We start from the raw sequence: 20,828 nt of genomic DNA on the forward strand, positions 1-20,828 counted from the left end.
AGGTGTGGTGAGGTGAGGTGGGTTGGGTGGGGTGAGGTGAGGTGAGGTATGGTGGGGTAAAGTGCGGTGGGGTGGGGTGAGGTGTGGTGGGGTGAGGTGGGGTGAGGTGGGGTAAGGTGTGGTGGGGTATGGTAGTGAGGTGAGGTGAGGTGGTGGAGGTGAGGTGTGGTGAGGTGTGGTGAGGTGTGGTGAGGTGTGGTGGGGTGAGGTGTGGTGGGGTGAGGTATGGTGGGGTGAGGTGTGGTGGGGTGAGGTGTGGTGTGGTGGGTGGGGTGGGGTGAGGTATGGTGGGGTGAGGTGTGGTGGGGTGAGGTGTGGTATGGTATGGTGGGGTGAGGTGGGGTGGGGTGGGGTGTGGGGAGGTGAGGTGTGGTGGGGTGAGGTGGGGTGGGGTGTGGTGAGGTGTGGTGGGTTGAGATGTGGTATGGTGGGGTGAGGTGTGGTGGGGTGTGGTGAGGTGTGGTGGGGTGAGGTGTGGTATGGTGGGGTGAGATGTGGTGGGGTGAGGTGAGGTGTGGTGGGGTGAGGTGAGATGGGGTGGGGTAAAGTGCGGTGGGGTGGGGTGAGGTGAGGTGAGGTGTGGTGAGGTAAAGTGCGGTGAGGTGAGGTGAGGTGAGGTGAGGTGTGGTGAGGTGAGGTGAGGTGAGGTGTGGTGAGGTGAGGTGGGGTGGGTGGGGTGAGGTGAGGTGAGGTGAGGTATGGTGGGGTAAAGTGCGGTGGGGTGGGGTGAGGTGTGGTGGGGTGAGGTGGGGTGAGGTGTGGTGGGGTGAGGTGTGGTGTGGTGGGTGGGGTGGGGTGAGGTATGGTGGGGTGAGGTGTGGTATGGTGGGGTGAGGTGAGGTGATGGTGGGGTGAGGTGTGGTGGGTGGGGTGAGGTGGGGTGAGGTGTGGTGGGTGGGGTGAGGTGAGGTGGGGTGAGGTGTGGTGGGGTGAGGTGTGGTGGGGTGAGGTGTGGTGGGGTGAGTTATGGTGGGGTGAGGTGTGGTGGGGTGAGGTGTGGTGTGGTGGGTGGGGTGGGGTGAGGTATGGTGGGGTGAGGTGTGGTGGGGTGAGGTGTGGTGGGGTGAGGTGTGGTATGGTATGGTGGGGTGAGGTGGGGTGGGGTGGGGTGGGGTGTGGTGAGGTGAGGTGTGGTGGGGTGAGGTGGGGTGGGGTGTGGTGAGGTGTGGTGGGGTGAGATGTGGTATGGTGGGGTGAGGTGTGGTGGGGTGTGGTGAGGTGTGGTGGGGTGAGGTGTGGTATGGTGGGGTGAGGTGTGGTGGGGTGAGGTGAGGTGTGGTGGGGGTGAGGTGAGGTGGGGTGGGGTAAAGTGCGCTGGGGTGGGGTGAGGTGAGGTGAGGTGTGGTGAGGTAAAGTGCGGTGAGGTGAGGTGAGGTGAGGTGTGGTGAGGTGAGGTGAGGTGTGGTGAGGTGAGGTGGGTTGGGTGGGGTGAGGTGAGGTGAGGTATGGTGGGGTAAAGTGCGGTGGGGTGGGGTGAGGTGTGGTGGGGTGAGGTGGGGTGAGGTGGGGTAAGGTGTGGTGGGGTATGGTGAAGTGAGGTGAGGTGAGGTGGTGTGAGGTGAGGTGTGGTGAGGTGTGGTGAGGTGTGGTGGGGTGAGGTGTGGTGGGGTGAGGTATGGTGGGGTGAGGTGTGGTGGGGTGAGGTGTGGTGTGGTGGGTGGGGTGGGGTGAGGTATGGTGGGGTGAGGTGTGGTGGGGTGAGGTGTGGTATGGTATGGTGGGGTGAGGTGGGGTGGGGTGGGGTGTGGGGAGGTGAGGTGTGGTGGGGTGAGGTGGGGTGGGGTGTGGTGAGGTGTGGTGGGTTGAGATGTGGTATGGTGGGGTGAGGTGTGGTGGGGTGTGGTGAGGTGTGGTGGGGTGAGGTGTGGTATGGTGGGGTGAGATGTGGTGGGGTGAGGTGAGGTGAGGTGTGGTGGGGTGAGGTGAGATGGGGTGGGGTAAAGTGCGGTGGGGTGGGGTGAGGTGAGGTGAGGTGTGGTGAGGTAAAGTGCGGTGAGGTGAGGTGAGGTGAGGTGTGGTGAGGTGAGGTGAGGTGAGGTGAGGTGTGGTGAGGTGAGGTGGGGTGGGTGGGGTGAGGTGAGGTGAGGTGAGGTATGGTGGGGTAAAGTGCGGTGGGGTGGGGTGAGGTGTGGTGGGGTGAGGTGGGGTGAGGTGGGGTAAGGTGTGGTGGGGTAAGGTGAAGTGAGGTGAGGTGAGGTGGTGTGAGGTGAGGTGTGGTGGGGTGAGGTGAGGTGAGGTGAGGTGAGGTGGGGTGAGGTGGGGTGAGGTGAGGTGTGGTAGGGTGGGGTGAGGTGTGGTAGGGTGGGGTGAGGTTCGGTGTGGTGGGGTGAGGTGGGGTGTGGTAGGGTGGTCAGTATGAGGGTGCAGGGTTGTAGGGTGGGGTTAGTAGGATGGTGTAGGGTTATAGGGTGGGGTCAGTAGGATGGTGTAGGGTTGTAGGGTGGGGTCAGTAGGATGGTGTAGGGTTATAGGGTGGGGTCAGTAGGATGGTGTAGGGTTATAGGTTGGGGTCAGTAGGATGGTGTAGGGTTGAAGGGTGGGGTCAGTAGGATGGTGTAGGGTTGAAGGGTGGGGTCAGTAGGATGGTGTAGGGTTATAGGGTGGGGTCAGTAGGGTGGTGTAGGGTTGTAGGGTGGGGTCAGTATGAGGGTGCAGGGTTGTAGGGTGGGGTTAGTAGGATGGTGTAGGGTTATAGGGTGGGGTCAGTAGGATGGTGTAGGGTTATAGGGTGGGGTCAGTAGGGTGGTGTAGGGTTGTAGGGTGGGGTCAGTAGGAGGGTGTAGGGTTATAGGGTGGGGTCAGTAGGGTGGTGTAGGGTTGTAGGGTGGGGTCAGTAGAATGGTGTAGGGTTATAGGATGGGGTCAGTAGGATGGTGTAGGGTTGTAGGGTGGGGTTAGTAGGATGGTGTAGGGTTATAGGGTGGGGTCAGTAGAATGGTGTAGGGTTATAGGGTGGGGTCAGTAGGATGGTGTAGGGTTATAGGGTGGGGTCAGTAGGATGGTGTAGGGTTGTAGGGTGGGGTTAGTAGGATGGTGTAGGGGTTATAGGGTGGGGTCAGTAGGATGGTGTAGGGTTATAGGGTGGGGTCAGTAGGATGGTGTAGGGTTATAGGGTGGGGTCAGTAGGATGGTGTAGGGTTATAGGGTGGGGTCAGTAGGATGGTGTAGGGTTGTAGGGTGGGGTCAGTAGGATGGTGTAGGGTTATAGGGTGGAGTCAGTAGGATGGTGTAGGGTTGTAGGGTGGGGTCAGTAGGATGTTGTAGGGTTATAGGGTGGGGTCAGTAGGATGGTGTAGGGTTATAGGGTGGAGTCAGTAGGATGGTGTAGGGTTATAGGGTGGGGTCAGTAGGATGGTGTAGGGTTATAGGGTGGGGTCAGTAGGATGGTGTAGGGTTATAGGGTGGGGTCAGTAGGATGGTGTAGGGTTGTAGGATGGGGTCAGTAGGATGGTGTAGGGTTATAGGGTGGGGTCAGTAGGATGGTGTAGGGTATAGGGTGGGGTCAGTAGGACGGTGTAGGGTTATAGGGTGGGGTCAGTAGGATGGTGTAGGGTTATAGGGTGGGGTCAGTACGAGGGTGTAGGGTTATAGGGTGGGGTCAGTAGGATGGTGTAGGGTTGTAGGATGGGGTCAGTAGGATGGTGTAGGGTTATAGGATGGGGTCAGTAGGATGGTGTAGGGTTATAGGATGGGGTCAGTAGGATGGTGTAGGGTTAAAGGGTGGGGTCAGTAGGATGGTGTAGGGTTGTAGGGTGGTGTAGGATGGTGTAGGGTTATAGGATGGGGTCAGTAGGATGGTGTAGGGTTATAGGGTGGGGTCAGTAGGATGGTGTAGGGTTGTAGGGTGGGGTCAGTAGGATGGTGTAGGGTTATAGGGTGGAGTCAGTAGGATGGTGTAGGGTTGTAGGGTGGGGTCAGTAGGATGGTGTAGGGTTATAGGGTGGGGTCAGTAGGATGGTGTAGGGTTATAGGGTGGGGTCAGTGGGATGGTGTAGGGTTATAGGGTGGAGTCAGTAGGATGGTGTAGGGTTATAGGGTGGGGTCAGTAGGATGGTGTAGGGTTATAGGGTGGGGTCAGTAGGATGGTGTAGGGTTATAGGGTGGGGTCAGTAGGATGGTGTAGGGTTGTAGGATGGGGTCAGTAGGATGGTGTAGGGTTATAGGGTGGGGTCAGTAGGATGGTGTAGGGTTATAGGGTGGGGTCAGTAGGATGGTGTAGGGTTATAGGATGGGGTCAGTAGGATGGTGTAGGGTTATAGGGTGGGGTCAGTAGGATGGTGTAGGGTTATAGGGTGGGGTCAGTAGGATGGTGTAGGGTTATAGGATGGGGTCAGTAGGATGGTGTAGGGTTAAAGGGTGGGGTCAGTAGGATGGTGTAGGGTTGTAGGGTGGTGTAGGATGGTGTAGGGTTATAGGATGTGGTCAGTAGGATGGTGTAGGGTTATAGGGTGGGGTCAGTAGGATGGTGTAGGGTTATAGGGTGGGGTCAGTAGGATGGTGTAGGGTTATAGGGTGGAGTCAGTAGGATGGTGTAGGGTTGTAGGGTGGGGTCAGTAGGATGGTGTAGGGTTATAGGGTGGGGTCAGTAGGATGGTGTAGGGTTATAGGGTGGTGTAGGATGGTGTAGGGTTATAGGATGGGGTCAGTAGGATGGTGTAGGGTTAAAGGGTGGGGTCAGTAGGATGGTGTAGGGTTGTAGGATGGGGTCAGTAGGATGGTGTAGGGTTATAGGATGGGGTCAGTAGGATGGTGTAGGGTTATAGGATGGGGTCAGTAGGATGGTGTAGGGTTAAAGGGTGGGGTCAGTGGGATGGTGTAGGGTTGTAGGGTGGTGTAGGATGGTGTAGGGTTATAGGATGGGGTCAGTAGGATGGTGTAGGGTTATAGGGTGGGGTCAGTAGGATGGTGTAGGGTTGTAGGGTGGTGTAGGATGGTGTAGGGTTATAGGATGGGGTCAGTAGGATGGTGTAGGGTTATAGGGTGGGGTCAGTAGGATGGTGTAGGGTTATAGGGTGGGGTCAGTAGGATGGTGTAGGGTTATAGGGTGGAGTCAGTAGGATGGTGTAGGGTTATAGGATGGGGTCAGTAGGGTGGTGTAGGGTTATAGGATGGGGTCAGTAGGATGGTGTAGGGTTAAAGGGTGGGGTCAGTAGGATGGTGTAGGGTTGTAGGGTGGTGTAGGATGGTGTAGGGTTATAGGATGGGGTCAGTAGGATGGTGTAGGGTTATAGGGTGGGGTCAGTAGGATGGTGTAGGGTTATAGGGTGGGGTCAGTAGGATGGTGTAGGGTTATAGGGTGGAGTCAGTAGGATGGTGTAGGGTTGTAGGGTGGGGTCAGTAGGATGGTGTAGGGTTATAGGGTGGGGTCAGTAGGATGGTGTAGGGTTGTAGGATGGGGTCAGTAGGATGGTGTAGGGTTATAGGATGGGGTCAGTAGGATGGTGTAGGGTTAAAGGGTGGGGTCAGTAGGATGGTGTAGGGTTGTAGGGTGGTGTAGGGTTATAGGATGGGGTCAGTAGGATGGTGTAGGGTTATAGGGTGGGGTCAGTAGGATGGTGTAGGGTTATAGGGTGGGGTCAGTAGGATGGTGTAGGGTTATAGGGTGGGGTCAGTAGGATGGTGTAGGGTTATAGGGTGGGGTCAGTAGGATGGTGTAGGGTTATAGGGTGGGGTCAGTAGGATGGTGTAGGGTTATAGGGTGGGGTCAGTAGGATGGTGTAGGGTTATAGGATGGGGTCAGTAGAAGGGTGTAGGGTTATAGGGTGGGGTCAGTAGGATGGTGTAGGGTTATAGGATGGGGTCAGTAGAAGGGTGTAAGGGTCACTCAGCCCACTTTCATTTGTTACATAGACATGAGAGGTAAAATCCTGTGTTTTGAATCATCTCAGCAGTCTGGGCCTGTGCTGATCTAGGACCAGTTTAGCCTTTTATATGGTAATGAATGGATGGGGGGTTCAGTCCTCCTACTCTGAGTCTGGGCCTGTGCTGATCTAGGACCAGTTTAGCCTTTTAGATGGTAATGAATGGATGGGGGGTTCAGCCCTCCTACTCTGAGTCTGGGCCTGTGCTGATCTAGGACCAGTTTAGCCTTTTATATGGTAATGAATGGATGGGGGGTTCAGTCCTCCTACTCTGAGTCTGGGCCTGTGCTGATCTAGGACCAGTTTAGCCTTTTAGATGGTAATGAATGGATGGGGGGTTCAGTCCTCCTACTCTGAGTCTGGGCCTGTGCTGATCTAGGACCAGTTTAGCCTTTTAGATGGTAATGAATGGATGGGGGGGTTCAGCCCTCCTACTCTGAGTCTGGGTCTGTGCTGATCTAGGACCAGTTTAGCCTTTTAGATGGTAATGAATGGATGGGGGGGTTCAGCCCTCCTACTCTGAGTCTGGGTCTGTGCTGATCTAGGACCAGTTTAGCCTTTTAGATGGTAATGAATGGATGGGGGGGTTCAGCCCTCCTACTCTGAGTCTGGGCCTGTGCTGATCTAGGACCAGTTTAGCCTTTTAGATTGTAATGAATGGATGGGGGGTTCAGCCCTCCTACTCTGAGTTTGGGCCTGTGCTGATCTAGGACCAGTTTAGCCTTTTAGATGGTAATGAATGGATGGGGGGGTTCAGCCCTCCTACTCTGAGTCTGGGCCTGTGCTGATCTAGGACCAGTTTAGCCTTTTAGATGGTAATGAATGGATGGGGGGTTCAGCCCTCCTACTCTGAGTCTGGGCCTGTGCTGATCTAGGACCAGTTTAGCCTTTTAGATGGTAATGAATGGATGGGGGGGTTCAGCCCTCCTACTCTGAGTCTGGGCCTGTGCTGATCTAGGACCAGTTTAGCCTTTTAGATGGTAATGAATGGATGGGGGGTTCAGCCCTCCTACTCTGAGTCTGGGCCTGTGCTGATCTAGGACCAGTTTAGCCTTTTAGATGGTAATGAATGGATGGGGGGTTCAGTCCTCCTACTCTGAGTCTGGGCCTGTGCTGATCTAGGACCAGTTTAGCCTTTTAGATGGTAATGAATGGATGGGGGGTTCAGTCCTCCTACTCTGAGTCTGGGCCTGTGCTGATCTAGGACCAGTTTAGCCTTTTAGATGGTAATGAATGGATGGGGGGTTCAGCCCTCCTACTCTGAGTCTGGGCCTGTGCTGATCTAGGACCAGTTTAGCCTTTTAGATGGTAATGAATGGATGGGGGGTTCAGCCCTCCTACTCTGAGTCTGGGCCTGTGCTGATCTAGGACCAGTTTAGCCTTTTAGATGGTAATGAATGGATGGGGGGTTCAGCCCTCCTACTCTGAGTCTGGGCCTGTGCTGATCTAGGACCAGTTTAGCCTTTTGGATGGTAAGAATGGATGGGGGGTTCAGCCCTCCTACTCTGAGACACTTTATGAATAGAAGCCCTGAACCGTTTTCAGTGTCCCTGACCTAAAACACACAATATAACTTCAATCATTCAGCCAGCCAGTCAGGCAGTCAGTCAGCCAGTCAGTCAGTCAGTCAGGCAGTCAGTCAGCCAGCAGTCAGGCAGTCAGTCAGCCAGCAGTCAGGCAGTCAGCCAGTCAGTCAGTCTGTCTGCCAGTCAGCCAGGCAGTCAGCCAGGCAGTCAATCAGGCAGTCAGCCAGTCAGTCAGTCAGACATTCAAGCAGTCAGTCAGGCAGTCAGCCAGGCAGTAAGTCAGTCAGTCAGTCAGCCAGGCAATCAGTCAGTCAGCCAGGCAGTAAGTCAGTCAGCCAGGCAGTAATTCAGTCAGTCAGTCAGTCAGCCAGGCAGTAAGTCAGGCAGCCAGCCAGCCAGTCAGTCAGTCAGTCAGTCAGTCAGTCAGTCAGGCACCATATCGGAGTTAATTGATTAAGCTTGGGCTACACATGGAACTGCATGTCTGTCTGGTGTCATGATAGGACGCGCTGACAATGAAGAATCTGACCGATTCTCATTTTTAATTGCCAATGAAAAACTCTATATTTATGGTGGTCCCTCTGTCTGTCTGGATGAATGGGGAAATGGATTGAGCTGGTTAAGCATATTCCTTATCACAATGAGAAATAGTGCTTTAACTCGACTAAAGCCCTTTGAAGTCTGATTAATACTATTGGATAGATCTGTGCTTTTTTTGTTCAAACAATAGAATTGAACAGGAAAATGTAATTATTAAATTATTCAACAGTGCCAAAGGTAATATTTTTCATAGTACTTTGTCTGTCTTTCAACTGCAAAATGTGTCAAATGCTGAGGTTTAAAAAATGACAGATCTTCTTTTGAGGAACCGTTTTCTCTCTTTTTATTAACCTTCAGTCTTGAGAGCCCAGCAAAAATTATTATATATTTTTTTAATTATCTGACTTTCATTTATCTTTTCAGGACAACCAGCGCTACAAGTAGGACACAAAACAATGTGACATTAACAGTTGGCATTCATGAGCTTTTATTGACAAATGGCAACAAATACAAAATGTCAGCCAAGCAAGAACGTGATAATAATAAATTTATATGAATGTTGCAAGTACATGCATACATTTTTTTTCATACGATGTTTTAAAAGAGGTTTAAAGTCCAAAACACACCGGTGTCCTGGTGAGACTCATTGGGTTTTAATATGACTTCCTCATGGTATTAAAAAAAACTTTAAGTCTGATTCATTTTATAGAATTATACAAAATACTTTTTAAGTTCAGTAATAAAACATATATCAAAATAATTGTTCGTGAGGCCTCAGAGTCTGGCAACTCCTCGTGTCGGGCCGTGCGCCCCCAGGCTGACTTCGGTCGTCAGTTAAAACGTTTTTTCCTCTGACACATTGGTGCACCCGGCTTCCGGGGTTAAGAAGCGCGGTTTCGGCGGGTCATGTTTCTGAGAACGCATGACTCGACCTTCGCCTCTTCCGACCTTCGCCTCTCCCGACCTTCGGCTCTCCCAACCTTCGCCTATCCCGACCTTCACCTCTAATGACCTTCACATCTCCCGACCTTCGCCTCTCCCGACCTTCTCCTATCCCAACCTTCGCGTCTCCCGACCTTCGCGTCTCCCGACCTTCGCGTCTCCCGACCTTCGCGACTCCCGACCTTCGCCTCTCCTGACCTTCGCCTCTCCCGAGCCCGTTGGGGAGATGCAGCGATGAGACAGATCGTAATTGGATATCGCGAAACTGGGGAGAAAAGGTGGGTAAAAAAATATATAATTATATAATTTGTTCCTGGAGATACAGTGGGGAGAACAAGTATTTGATACACTGCCGATTTTGCAGGTTTTCCTACTTACAAAGCATGTAGAGGTCTGTAATTTTTATCATAGGTACACTTCAACTGTGAGAGACGGAATCTAAAACAAAAATCCAGAAAATCACATTGTATGATTTTTAAATAATTAATTTGCATTTTATTGCATGACATAAGTATTTGATCACCTACCAACCAGTAAGAATTCCGGCTCTCACAGACCTGTTAGTTTTTCTTTAAGAAGCCCTCCTGTTCTCCACTCATTACCTGTATTAACTGCACCTGTTTGAACTCGTTACCTGTACAAAAGACACCTGTCCACACACTCAATCAAACAGATTCCAACCTCTCCACAATGGCCAAGACCAGAGAGCTGTGTAAGGACATCAGGGATAAAATTGTAGACCTGCACAAGGCTGGGATGGGCTACAGGACAATAGGCAAGCAGCTTGGTGAGAAGGAAACAATCTGTTGGCGCAATTATTAGAAAATGGAAGAAGTTCAAGATGACGGTCAATCACCCTCGGTCTGGGGCTCCATGCAAGATTTCACCTCGTGGGGCATCAATGATCATGAGGAAGGTGAGGGATCAGCCCAGAACTACACGGCAGGACCTGGTCAATGACCTGAAGAGAGCTGGGACCACAGTCTCAAAGAAAACCATTAGTAACACACTACGCCGTCATGGATTAAAATCCTGCAGCGCACGCAAGGTCCCCCTGCTTAAGCCAGTGCATGTCCAGGCCTGTCTGAAGTTTGCCAATGACCATCTGGATGATCCAGAGGAGGAATGGGAGAAGGTCATGTGGTCTGATGAGACAAAAATAGAGCTTTTTGGTCTAACTCCACTCGCCGTGTTTGGAGGAAGAAGAAGTATGAGTACAACCCCAAGAACACCATCCCAACCGTGAAGCATGGAGGTGGAAACATCATTCTTTGGGGATGCTTTTCTGCAAAGGGGACAGGACGACTGCACCGTATTGAGGGGAGGATGGATGGGGCCATGTATCGCGAGATCTTGGCCAACAACCTCCTTCCCTCAGTAAGAGCATTGAAGATGGGTCGTGGCTGGGTCTTCCAGCATGACAACGACACGAAACACACAGCCATGGCAACTAAGGAGTGGCTCCGTAAGAAGCATCTCAAGGTCCTGGAGTGGCCTAGCCAGTCTCCAGACCTGAACCCAATAGAAAATCTTTGGAGGGAGCTGAAAGTCCGTATTGCCCAGCGACAGCCCCGAAACCTGAAGGATCTGGAGAAGATCTGTAGGGAGGAGTGGGCCAAAATCCCTGCTGCAGTGTGTGCAAACCTAGTCAAGAACTACAGGAAACGTATGATCTCTGTAATTGCAAACAAAGGTTTCTGTACCAAATATTAAGTTCTGCTTTTCTGATGTATCAAATACTTATGTCATGCAATAAAATGCAAATTAATTATTTAAAAATCATACAATGTGATTTTCTGGATTTTTGTTTTAGATTCCGTCTCTCACAGTTGAAGTGTACCTATGATAAAAATTACAGACCTCTACATGCTTTGTAAGTAGGAAAACTTGCAAAATCGGCAGTGTATCAAATACTTGTTCTCCCCACTGTATGTCCTGCTGCAGATGCTATAGAATATGTATCTAATTGATCTCTTACCAAATGAAACAAATCACTAGAAAACTGCAGAAGATGCATCTGCAGGTCTAGCTACAGTCATTCTACCACTGCGTTTAAAGCAGAAAACCATATTCCCTTTGACTAGTAAGTCCACAAATTATGTGTTTGTTGTGATTCTAAATGTTGAGTTATGTATACAGTATATTCCTATGTTGACCCACAACTCTCCTTTGGGTTAGTAAGTACAATTACCACGGTTATGGACACTCTCATTGCCCTGTAACCCTTATGTAATGGACATGGTCAGCGTTGGATCAGGGGGTATGTAATTATACTGTCCACACGGGTCAAGGCCGAAATAAGCTGCTGTTTTGACATATGAGACCGTTATTTATGTAATCTGCAGGAGCAAGAGAACAAGGGAGGGAGAGAGAGAGAGAGAGAGAGAGAGAGAGAGAGAGAGAGAGAGAGAGAGAGAGAGAGAGAGAGAGAGAGAGAGACCGAGAGAGAGAGAGAGACAGAGAGACAGAGAGACAGAGAGACAGACAGAGAGACAGAGAGATACAGAGAGAGAGAGAGAGCGCTTTGGCCCTGAACAGAGAGTACACAGTGGCAGAATACCTGACCACTATGACAGACCCAAACCTAAGGAAAGCTTTGACTATGTACAGACTCAGAGGTTTGGTTTCATGTCCTCCGTAGGCAGACCTGACTTTCAAGAGAAGACAGGCAATGTGCACGCTGCCCACAAAATGAGGTAGAAACTGAGCTGCACTTCCTAACCTCCTGCCAAATGTATGAACATATTAGAGACACATATTTCCCTCAGATTACACAGATCCACAAAGAATTAGAAAATACATCAAATTTTGATAAACTCCCACATCTACTGGGTGAAATACCACAGTGTGCTATTACAGCAGCAAGATTTGTGACCTGTTGCCACAAGAAAAGGGCAACCAGCGAAGAACAAACACCAATGTAAATACAACCCATATTTATCCTTATGTATTAACTATTTGCACATCGTTACAACACTGCACATAGACATAATATATAACATTTGAACATTTGTTTCTATTCATCAGAAAGAGAGAGAAGGGCTCTTACCAAGCTCTTACCAAGCCGACCAATCACATCTTCTTCTGTGTTCCCGTCTCTGCGTCATCTTGCCTTGGCCTCCAAAATCTGAAACAAAATATCATGACATCGTTTAGTCATGTCTGGAGGCACTGTGTGTTACATCTGTCCTGATCATTGTGACTGCAGTGGAGTTATATTCAGATGTGACTGTTATTTTAATTAATTACCTTTATTTAACCAGGCAAGTCAGTTAAGAACAAATTCTTCTTTACAATGACGGCCTACACCGGTCAAACCCTAACCAGGACGAGGCTGGGCCAATTGTGCGCCGTCCTATGGGACTCCAAATCACAGCCGGTTGTGATACAGCCTAGATTCGAACCAGGGAGCCTGTAGTGATGCCTCAAGCACTGAGATGCAGTGCCTTAGACCGCTACGCCACTTAGGAGCCTCATGACTACAGTAAATGAAGCCAGACTCTGAATCAGGCCTGGGTTTTTAAAAGCCTCATGACTACAGTAAATGAAACCAGACTGAATCAGGCCTGGGTTTTTAAAAGTCTCATGACTACAGTAAAATGAAGCCAGACTGAATCAGGCCTGGGTTTTTAAAAGCCTCATGACTACAGTAAATGAAACCAGACTGAATCAGGCCTGGGTTTTTAAAAGTCTCATGACTACAGTAAAATGAAGCCAGACTGAATCAGGCCTGGGTTTTTAAAAGTCTCATGACTACAGTAAATGAAACCAGACTGAATCAGGCCTGGGTTTTTAAAAGCCTCATGACTACAGTAAATGAAACCAGACTGAATCAGGCCTGGATTTTTAAAAGCCTCATGACTACAGTAAATGAAACCAGACTGAATCAGGCCTGGGTTTTTAAAAGCCTCATGACTACAGTAAATGAAGCCAGACTGAATCAGGCCTGGGTTTTTAAAAGCCTCATGACTACAGTAAATGAAGCCAGACTCTGAATCAGGCCTGGGTTTTTAGAAGTCTCATGACTACAGTAAATTAGAAACACAGGCCGTGTTACGGAACAAACAGAAGGTGAAAATACAGAGGAGTAGATAATCAAGGCCACAAACCCTGATACTCTAACCACCTAGCTAATCGTGACGTGTACTAGTTCTGTCACAAAGTTCTCCTGCAGTTTGATATTCTGTAATAGTCCATTATTAACAGAAACATACTTTTGTGTAAACGTTTTGGTTTAAACGAATCCAACCCTACAGCTATGCCTAGTGAAACCAAGGACATGCACAATAACACAAGGGTTTTGGACAATGTGAATATGAAAACCCCGGTGTCACAGTTCACCGAGCAAGACGTTCCAATAACGGACTGGTGTTAATAATACATTGTATAATAAAGAAGAAGAACAGAAGAAGACCCTGGTCAGTGAGATCCATCGTTCCTATTGTCTATTGTATTGTATTATAGCTGTTTAATAAAAAAAAGCTCACAAAAAAAAAATATATATATATATGTGTATACAGTATATATAACGTTTTTTTTTAAGTAGGATGTCTCTGTTGATCGCCTGCACGTTACGAAGCTATGAGATGAGTTTTTGAGAAGCTGCTGAACTTGTAATTCCCATGAGTTCCTGTGGACCAGTGCCAATGGAAACTCCTTCCACCACACCAGAACGCCACTGTGTCTTATGAGGAGAGAGAGAGAAACGGCCTTCACATGTCCTTTCATCCCAGAGCCCCCCCCCCCCCCCCCCCCTCAACGTCTGTATTCACATGTCCTTTCATCCCAGAGCCCCCCTCCCCCCCTCAACGTCTGTATTCACATGTCCTTTCATCCCAGAGCCCCCCTCCCTCAACGTCTGTATTCACATGTCCTTCCATCCCAGAGCCCCCCCCCCCCTCAACGTCCGTATTCACATGTCCTTTCATCCCAGAGCCCCCCCACCCCCCCTCAACGTCCGTATTCACATGTCCTTTCATCCCAGAGCCCCCCCCCTCCCTCAACGTCTGTATTTACATGTCCTTTCATCCCAGAGCCCCCCCCCCCCAACATCCGTATTCACATGTCCTTTCATCCCAGAGCCCCCCCCCCCCCCAACATCCGTATTCACATGTCCTTTCATCCCAGAGCCCCCCCCCCTCCTCAACGTCTGTATTCACATGTCCTTTCATCCCAGAGCCCCCCTCCCTCAACGTCTGTATTCACATGTCCTTCCATCCCAGAGCCCCCCCCCCCCAACATCCGTATTCACATGTCCTTTCATCCCAGAGCCCCCCCCCCCCTCAACGTCTGTATCCACATGTCCTTTCATCCCAGAGCCCCCCCACCCCCCCTCAACGTCCGTATTCACATGTCCTTTCATCCCAGAGCCCCCCCCCCCCCAACATCCGTATTCACATGTCCTTTCATCCCAGAGCCCCCCCCCCCCCAACATCCGTATTCACATGTCCTTTCATCCCAGAGCCCCCCCCCTCCTCAACGTCTGTATTCACATGTCCTTTCATCCCAGAGCCCCCCCTCCTCAACGTCTGTATTCACATGTCCTTCCATCCCAGAGCCCCCCCCCCCCCAACATCCGTATTCACATGTCCTTTCATCCCAGAGCCCCCCCCCCCTCAACGTCTGTATTCACATGTCCTTTCATCCCAGAGCCCCCCCCCCCCCCCCCCCAACATCCGTATTCACATGTCCTTTCATCCCAGAGCCCCCCCCTCCTCAACGTCTGTATTCACATGTCCTTTCATCCCAGAGCCCCCCCCCCCCCCAACGTCTGTATTCACATGTCCTTTCATCCCAGAGCCCCCCCCCCCCAACATCCGTATTCACATGTCCTTTCATCCCAGAGCCCCCCCCCCCCTCAACGTCCGTATTCACATGTCCTTTCATCCCAGAGCCCCCCCCCCCCCCCAACGTCTGTATTCACATGTCCTTTCATCCCAGAGCCCCCCCCCCCCCCCAACATCCGTATTCACATGTCCTTTCATCCCAGAGCCCCCCCCCCCCTCAACATCCGTATTCACATGTCCTTTCATCCCAGAGCCCCCCCCCCCTCAACATCCGTATTCACATGTCCTTTCATCCCAGAGCCCCCCCCCCCTCCCCCCCAACTACACACACACACCCTAACCCTAACCCCCCCAACGTTTTCAAAGGCATTAAGAGACCGTTTGTGAGGGAATTTATGAAGGGCATTCACATTAACAGTGATGATAAAACCAAGATGAGTTTTTGTCAGAAGTTCACATTGGGCCTTATTGTGGTGTTTGGCTGTTAACACTGCTACAGTGGGGAGAACAAGTATTTGATACACTGCCGATTTTGCAAGTTTTCCTACTTACAAAGCATGTAGAGGTCTGTCATTTTTATCATAGGTACACTTCAACTGTGAGAGACGGAATCTAAAACAAAAATCCAGAAAATCACATTGTATGATTTTTAAGTAATTAATTAGCATTTTATTGCATGACATAAGTATTTGATACATCAGAAAAGCAGAACTTAATATTTAGTACAGAAACCTTTGTTTGCAATTACAGAGATCATACGTTTCCTGTAGTTCTTGACCAGGTTTGCACACACTGCAGCAGGGATTTTGGCCCACTCCTCCATACAGACCTTCTCCAGATCCTTCAGGTTTCGGGGCTGTCGCTGGGCAATACGGACTTTCAGCTCCCTCCAAAGATTTTCTATTGGGTTCAGGTCTGGAGACTGGCTAGGCCACTCCGGGACCTTGAGATGCTTCTTACGGAGCCACTCCTTAGTTGCCCTGGCTGTGTGTTGCGGGTCGTTGTCATGCTGGAAGACCCAGCCACGACCCATCTTCAATGCTCTTACTGAGGGAAGGAGGTTGTTGGCCAAGATCTCGCGATACATGGCCCCATCCATCCTCCCCTCAATACGGTGCAGTCGTCCTGTCCCCTTTGCAGAAAAGCATCCCCAAAGAATGATGTTTCCACCTCCATGCTTCACGATTGGGATGGTGTTCTTGGGGCTGTACTCATGCTTCTTCTTCCTCCAAACACGGCGAGTGGAGTTTAGACCAAAAAGCTCTATTTTTGTCTCATCAGACCACATGACCTTCACCCATTCCTCCTCTGGATCATCCAGATGGTCATTGGCAAACTTCAGACGGGCCTGGACATGCGTTGGCTTGAGCAGGGGGACCTTGCGTGCGCTGCAGTATTTTAATCCATGACGGCGTAATGTGTTACTAATGGTTTTCTTTGAGACTGTGGTCCCAGCTCTCTTCAGGTCATTGACCAGGTCCTGCCATGTAGTTCTGGGCTGATCCCTCACCTTCCTCATGATCATTGATGCCCCACGAGGTGAGATCTTGCATGGAGCCCCAGACCGAGGGTGATTGACCGTCATCTTGAACTTCTTCCATTTTCTAATAATTGCGCCAACAGTTGTTGCCTTCTCACCAAGCTGCTTGCCTATTGTCCTGTAGCCCATCCCAGCCTTGTGCAGGTCTACAATTTTATCCCTGATGTCCTTACACAGCTTTCTGGTCTTGGCCATTGTGGAGAGGTTGGAGTCTGTTTGATTGAGTGTGTGGACAGGTGTCTTTTATACAGGTAACGAGTTCAAACAGGTGCAGTTAATACAGGTAATGAGTGGAGAACAGGAGGGCTTCTTAAAGTAAAACTAACAGGTCTGTGAGAGCCGGAATTCTTACTGGTTGGTAGGTGATCAAATACTTATGTCATGCAATAAAATGCAAATTAATTACTTAAAAATCATACAATGTGATTTTCTGGATTTTTGTTTTAGATTCCACCTCTCACAGTTGAAGTGTACCTATGATAAAAATTACAGACCTCTACATGCTTTGTAAGTAGGAAAACCTGCAAAATCGGCAGTGTATCAAATACTTGTTCTCCCCACTGTATGCTCTGACCTCTGCTCAGCTCTAAGCGCCGGGTGGGTTAAGTTGGCAAGCAGGAACCACTTTATTGGTCAACGGCTTTTTAAATGCCCGGGTGATTGGTTGAGAGATTTGAAATGGTAGGGTGTGACTGTGCAACAGTTCAAGTGTAGTTAAAGCGTTTCTAATTAGTGGTGTCGACTGGTGGTGTTGCCATAAGGTCATAGAAAACAGTTCTACTGAACTGAGACGCCGCAGAGCAATTAAACACTAAATACTAGATCCTAAATCTGTTTTCAAACTATATCTCAAACCCATGATGACACATGCAGAAGCCTACTTATTTACATGGTATATATCTTCACATGCTATTTAGACAGCATAAACAAAGTACCAAAGAATCAAGTTCAACTTTAAGCCATTTGTCACATAATGATGGCGTGACTATTTAGGGAGCGTCAAACAACGTGCCTAGTATCAAGTTCAACTTTAAGGCATTTGTCACATAATGATGTTGTGACTACTTAGGGAGCGTCAAAATAAGTGACTAGTATCAAGTATCAAATACAAGTTCAAATGTATTTCTATCATATTTGCATGTCTGGATTAAGTGTATGTCACGCCCTGGCCTTAGTATTCTTTGTTTTCTTAAGTATTTTGGTTAGGTCAGGGTGTGACATGGGGAATGTATGTGGTTTTTGTAGTGTCTAGGGTGGTTGTAAGGTTTAGGGGGTTTATTAGAGTAGTTGGGTTTATGTTTAGTATAGTAGTCTAGCTGTGTCTATGGTTGAGTGTAGGTATCTAGGAAAGTCTATGGTTGCCTGAATTGGGTCTCAATTAGAGACAGCTGGTTATTGTTGTCTCTGATTGGGAGCCATATTTAAGGCAACCATAGGCTTTAGCTGTTTGTGGGGAATTGTCTATGTTGAACGTTTGTAGCCTGTGTGTGTGCGCACTACGTTTATAGCTTCACGGTCGTTTGTTGTTTTGTATAGTTTGTAATAGTGTTTCGTTTCATGTTCATCTTCGTAGTAAAATAAAAGAAGATGGCTTATTTTCCACATGCTGCGTTTTGGTCCGTCTCTCCTCCACACGATCGTGACAGAATTCCCCACCAACATCGGATCAAGCAGCGTGTACAACAACAACAGGACCCACCTACACAGGACTATTGGAATTGGGAGGAAATTCTGGACCGCGAAGTACCAGGAGAATATAACCGCCCCAAAGCTGAGCTGGAGGCAGCGAAAGCAGAGAGGCGGAGATATGAGGAGGCAGCAAGGAAACAAGGCTGGAAGCCCGTAAGTCAAACCCAAAAATTTCTTGGGGGGGGTTCTCGGGTAATTTAGTTGAGTCAGTCGGGAGACGTGAGCCAACTCCTCCTGCTTACCGTAAGGAGCCGGTGAGGGCGGATTTGGAGGAGAGTGACGCAGAGACAGTAAAGGAGTTAATGGAGAAATTGGAGGAGAGAGTTATGAGGGATGTATTGGTTTGGTGCATGAGGCACGTCAGCCGTCCGAATGAACGTGTTGGTGATTTAATGTCACCGGGAACAGCTCTCCATACTCGTCCTGAGGTGCGTGCTAGCCGTCTGGTTAAGACAGTGCCTACAGCACGCACAAAGCCTCCTGTGCGTCTCCAGAGTCCTGTGCGTCCTGTTACTGCTCCTCGCACTAGCCCTGTGGTGTGTGTTCCCAGCCCAGTACCACCAGTGCTGACACCACGCACCAGGCTTCCAGTGCGTCTCCAGAGCCCTGTTCCTCCTCCACGCACTCTCCCTGTGGTGCGTGTCTCCAGCCCAGTGCCTCCAGTCCCGGCACCACGCACCAAGCCTCCTGTGCGTCTCCAGAGCCCTGTACGCACTGATCCTTCTCCCCGCACTCGTCCTGAGGTGCGTGCCCTCAGCCCGGTACCACCAGTTCTGGTACCACGCACCAGTCCTATAGTGCGCCTTGAGAACTCAGTGTGCACTGTTGTTGTTCCCCGCACTAGCCTGAAGGTGCGTGTCCTTAGCCCGGTACCTCCAGTTCCGGCACCACGCACCAGGCCTACAGTGCGTCTCAGCCGGCCAGAGTCTGCCGTCTGCCCAACGGTGCCTGAACTGCCCGTCTGCCAAGCGGCGCCTGAACTGCCCGTCTGCCAAGCGGCGCCTGAACTGCCCGTCTGCCAAGCGGCGCCTGAACTGCCCGTCTGCCCAACGGCGCCTGAACTGCCCGTCTGCCCAACGCCGTCTGAACTGTCCGTCTGCCAAGCGCCGCATGAACTGCCCGTCTGTATTGAGCCTTCAAAGCCGCCCGTCTGCCATGAGCCTGCAAAGCCGCCCGTCTGCCATGAGCCTACAGAGCCGTCCGCCAGACAGGAGCCGCTAGAGCCGTCCGCCAGACAGGAGCCGCTAGAGCCGTCCGCCAGACAGGAGCCGCTAGAGCCGTCCGCCAGACCGGATCAGCCAGAGCCTTCCGCCAGACCGGATCAGCCAGAGCCTTCCGCCAGACCGGATCAGCCAGAGCCTTCCGCCAGACCGGATCAGCCAGAGCCTTCCGCCAGACCGGATCAGCCAGAGCCTTCCGCCAGACCGGATCAGCCAGAGCCTTCCGCCAGACCGGATCAGCCAGAGCCTTCCGCCAGACCGGATCAGCCAGAGCCTTCCGCCAGACCGGACCAGCCAGAGCCGTCAGCGAGCCATGACCAGCCAGAGCCGTCAGCGAGCCATGACCAGCCAGAGCCGTCAGCGAGCCATGACCAGCCAGAGCCGTCAGCGAGCCATGACCAGCCAGAGCCGTCAGCGAGCCATGACCAGCCAGAGCCGTCAGCGAGCCATGACCAGCCAGAGCCGCCAACCAGACAGGATCTGCCAGAGCCGTCCAGCCAGGATCCGCCAGAGCCGTCATCCAGCCAGGATCCGTCCCTCAGTCCGGAACTGCCGTCCCTCAGTCCGGAGCTGCCCCTTATCCTGGTGCTGCCCCTTATCCTGGTGCTGCCCCTTATCCTGGTGCTGCCCCTTATCCTGGTGCTGCCCCTTATCCTGGTGCTGCCCCTTAGTCCGGTGCTGCCCCTTAGTCCGGTGCTGCCCCTTAGTCCGGTGCTGCCCCTTAGTCCGATGCTGCCCCTTAGTCCGGTGCTGCCCCTTAGTCCGGTGCTGCCCCTTAATCCAGTGGGGTTAATGTGGAGGGTGGCCATTTGGAGGAGGCTACGAAAGCGGGTAGTGACTATGGTGGGGTGGGGACCACGACCAGTGCCGGAGCCGCCGCCGTGGACGGAAGCCCACCCAGACCCTGCCCTAGACTTTGTGCTGGTGCGCCCGGAGTTCGCACCTTAAGGGGGGGGTTATGTCACGCCCTGGCCTTAGTATTCTTTGTTTTCTTAAGTATTTTGGTTAGGTCAGGGTGTGACATGGGGAATGTATGTGGTTTTTGTAGTGTCTAGGGTGGTTGTAAGGTTTAGGGGGTTTATTAGAGTAGTTGGGTTTATGTTTAGTATAGTAGTCTAGCTGTGTCTATGGTTGAGTGTAGGTATCTAGGAAAGTCTATGGTTGCCTGAATTGGGTCTCAATTAGAGACAGCTGGTTATTGTTGTCTCTGATTGGGAGCCATATTTAAGGCAACCATAGGCTTTAGCTGTTTGTGGGGAATTGTCTATGTTGAACGTTTGTAGCCTGTGTGTGTGCACTACGTTTATAGCTTCACGGTCGTTTGTTGTTTTGTATAGTTTGTAATAGTGTTTCGTTTCATGTTCATCTTCGTAGTAAAATAAAAGAAGATGGCTTATTTTCCACATGCTGCGTTTTGGTCCGTCTCTCCTCCACACGATCGTGACAGTGTAGGTTTGGATATGCAGTACATTCAGAAAGTATTCAGACCCCTTGACTTTTTCCACATTTTGTTAAATTACAGCCTTATTCAAAAATGTATTCAATTGTTTTTTCCCCCTCATCAATCTACACACAATACCCCCCATAATGACAAAGAAAAAAGAGGTTTGTAGAAATTTTTGCCCCAAAAATGTAATAAAAAACAGAAATATCGCATTTCCATAAGTATTCAGACCCTTTACTCAATTCTTTTTTGAAGCACCTTTGGCAGCGATTACACCCTT

At 50.5% G+C, this 20,828-nt stretch overlaps 1 long non-coding RNA gene across 5 annotated transcripts in view; it reads right to left on the reverse strand.

Moving 5' to 3' along the window:
• Nucleotides 1–8,390: 8,390 nt before the first annotated feature.
• LOC139572889 (uncharacterized) overlaps nucleotides 8,391–20,828 on the reverse strand; it is a 224,496-nt gene continuing 212,058 nt past the window's right edge. For 4 of the 5 annotated variants that reach the window (XR_011674511.1, XR_011674515.1, XR_011674512.1 and 1 more), the window contains 2 exons: nucleotides 11,930–11,996; nucleotides 8,391–9,134 (listed from right to left, as the gene is read on the reverse strand). This is a non-coding gene — a long non-coding RNA (uncharacterized lncRNA). Of the gene's footprint in view, nucleotides 9,135–11,918; nucleotides 11,997–20,828 lie in introns of all 5 variants that reach the window. The other variant, XR_011674514.1, reaches the window with a different exon arrangement.

This window comes from Salvelinus alpinus, chromosome 4 (genome assembly GCF_045679555.1).
Source record: "Salvelinus alpinus chromosome 4, SLU_Salpinus.1, whole genome shotgun sequence".
Lineage (NCBI taxonomy): Eukaryota > Metazoa > Chordata > Actinopteri > Salmoniformes > Salmonidae > Salvelinus > Salvelinus alpinus.